The 2,642-nt window shown below is 43.9% G+C and overlaps 1 long non-coding RNA gene and 1 pseudogene across 1 annotated transcript; one reads left to right on the top strand and one right to left on the bottom strand.

Moving 5' to 3' along the window:
* Nucleotides 1-645: 645 nt before the first annotated feature.
* Nucleotides 646-1,610, bottom strand: LOC116050738 (annotated as a pseudogene).
* A 378-nt stretch (nucleotides 1,611-1,988) lies between these two features.
* LOC118494404 lies at nucleotides 1,989-2,642 on the top strand. Its single transcript, XR_004896537.1, has 3 exons — nucleotides 1,989-2,189; nucleotides 2,331-2,433; nucleotides 2,529-2,642. It is a non-coding gene; the product is annotated as an uncharacterized LOC118494404 (long non-coding RNA).

Genomic DNA, 2,642 nt, shown 5'->3' with positions numbered 1-2,642 from the left:
GTTCTGTGGTTCTTCTCCAGGTGGATCTCGGTCTGCCTCTCTTCCTCCTGCCCTATGGGTTCCACATCACTGCCTGTTTAGTGATTGATTTCTTTCTTCTGAGTGCATGCCCTATCCACTTCCATTTTCTCCTCCGGATTTGCATTTCTATTGAGTTTTGTTTGGTGAGTTCCCACAGGTTGGCATTAGAGATGGTGTTGGGCTCCACTTTGTTGGGATCCCATAATGAGCCATCAGTTTCCACAGCCTTTCCCTATCCACACTGTCAAAGGCTTTTTCGAAATCTATGAAATTCACATAGACAGACACGTTCCATTCGATGGACTGTTCGATAATAATCCTAAGGGTGGCAATTGGGTCTCCACAGGATCTGTTGTTCCTGAAGCCAGCCTGGTTTTCCCTCAGTTTCTCATCGACCCGCTTCTGGAGCCTCTCGAGCAGGATGTGGTTGTGCACCTTTCCAGGTGTTGAAAGGAGCATTATTCCTCTGTAGTTTTTGCATTCCCGGAGGTCTCCTTTCTTGAGGATGTTCACGATGTAGCCACCTTTCCAGTCAGATGGGACATTTGCTTCCTCGCTGTATCTCTGAATATCCAGGGCTTGCTGTCTGTCTTCCTCCTCCCTACTATGTATGACACTATGTGTCTTTCAACAAGGTTTTCAGACCTTTCCATATCTCCTCCACTTTGCTTGGGGTTTCTATTTCTAGAGCTTGGTACCAGTTGTGTAGTGCCACTTTGTAGAGTTCTGATGTACCTATATCCTAAAATTGCTGTGTGTTGAATTTGACCCTTTCTTCCTTGTGCTTCATGCATTTTAACTTCAACTGAATCTTTGCTGTTAGGAGGTGGTGGTCAGATCCTGTGTCTGCTCCTCTTCTGACTCTGACATCTAGCAGGGAGTGTCTAAACTTCTGACTTATGCAGGTGTGGTCTATTTGATTTTCTGTGGTGTGGTCAGCAGACACCCAGGTGGCTTTATGGATGTTCTTGTGTTGAAATACTGACCCATCGATGACCAAGTTGTTGTCTGCACAAGCTGCTGCGAACCTCTCTCCATTCTCATTCATGGTCCCTAGTCCTTCTCTTCGCATTACTGTCTCAAAGCCATTGTTATTTCCCCCTATCTTTGCATTCATGTCTCCCATCAAGATCATGACGTCCTTCCTTTTCCTGGCCTGTAGAATGGTGTATAGTTGGTTGTAGATGTGATGATGATCCGTGAGTTGATGGGCCCCAGCTGAGAAGGGCCCTTTGTGCTTCTTTGGATGGGATGAACGCTATTCCCTATGTGTGTGGTGCAGAGTCATCTGGATGTCCTGAGTAGAGTATGGTCTCTCCACTCGCCAGCTTGACCTGCCCTGACTGGAGCCACCTGGTTTCACCCAGACCAAGGAGGGATGTCCCATACCTCCTCATCTCTTCCGCTATCATTGCTGCCTTTCCACCAGCATACATGGTCCTCACATTCCATGTCACTATGGTGGTGGGTTGCCTTGAGGTCAGAAGCAGCTTCGAACGTACAGTCTCCTTGCGGTTTTCCATGCACGTCGTCATTATCTCTTTAGCTTGGGTCGCTGCAGAGGCTTCCTTCCCAAAGCTTGAGGATTTTTTGATATTCATCGGTTCCCGTAGCTTAAGGCTTTTTACGGGGTGGAGTAGCTGGTCCCACCCCCAACCCCCACCTTTAGGGGAATGTTTTGGAGTTGGCTTGTTAGCCCTCTTCCCTTCCCTATCGTCTTCCAGGTAATGGATTATAGCCTCATACCATGTGAGGCCAGACAGGCATTGGGTCGTGTACAAGCTGTCTTGTCACGTCAAACTCAACCAACTCCTGCTGCTGTGAATTGAAAGCTGCACTAGGCAAGCTAACCCTACCAGCAGCACGATACAGTATGTAATATTTACTGTTATTCAAAATAGTAGTGCACAGTTAGCATCATGTAGAAAAGGAAATGTGTAGTTCTAAATTAAATAATCTAATTGTGTTTCAGGCAATGGTATACACACAGGCTGTTTGGGTGGAGAATGGGCAGCAGATGGAAGGAGTTTTGCCATTAAACTGGATTGACACAGAGACCAAAGTGGTGCGATGGCCTCTAAAAAACGTGTCTGTGGCACATAAGCACCTTTTACAACCACAGGAGGACTGGTTGACTTTAACAAATTCAAAGCTCAAAGTGACATCAGGTGACAATAAAAAATATTTTGAATGTTATTTCTGGCATGTTTTTACAATTTATGTTTCAGTTAAAATACTATAATACTGTAATACGTATTACTATCGCTAGTAGTTTTTGTTTTCATACTTGATTTTTAGTAAGCTGACAGGAGTGTGAAAAATATAATTACACCTCAGCTCAAACCGAAGAGGAGGACAAAGTTACTCAAAAAAGAATGAAAAAAAGAAGGAAATTTGAAGATTATGTTCAAGGTAATTTATTTTGTCCTATTTAAGGACATGCATTGAACAATGAGCATATAATCAAGCACCAATCATATCATAAGTGACAAATATAATATTGGTAGGGTCAGATTTGTCTGCTGAGGAGGATGAGTCCTTGCCAGACAAAAAAAGGGTGAGTACAGTTTATGTATTATATTTAATGTCAGTAAAATTAAGTTGGCTGTGTAAACTGTGTA

The sequence above is a fragment of the Sander lucioperca genome, chromosome 23 (genome assembly GCF_008315115.2).
Source record: "Sander lucioperca isolate FBNREF2018 chromosome 23, SLUC_FBN_1.2, whole genome shotgun sequence".
NCBI lineage: Eukaryota > Metazoa > Chordata > Actinopteri > Perciformes > Percidae > Sander > Sander lucioperca.
This window is presented reverse-complemented; position numbering and strand designations above follow the sequence as displayed.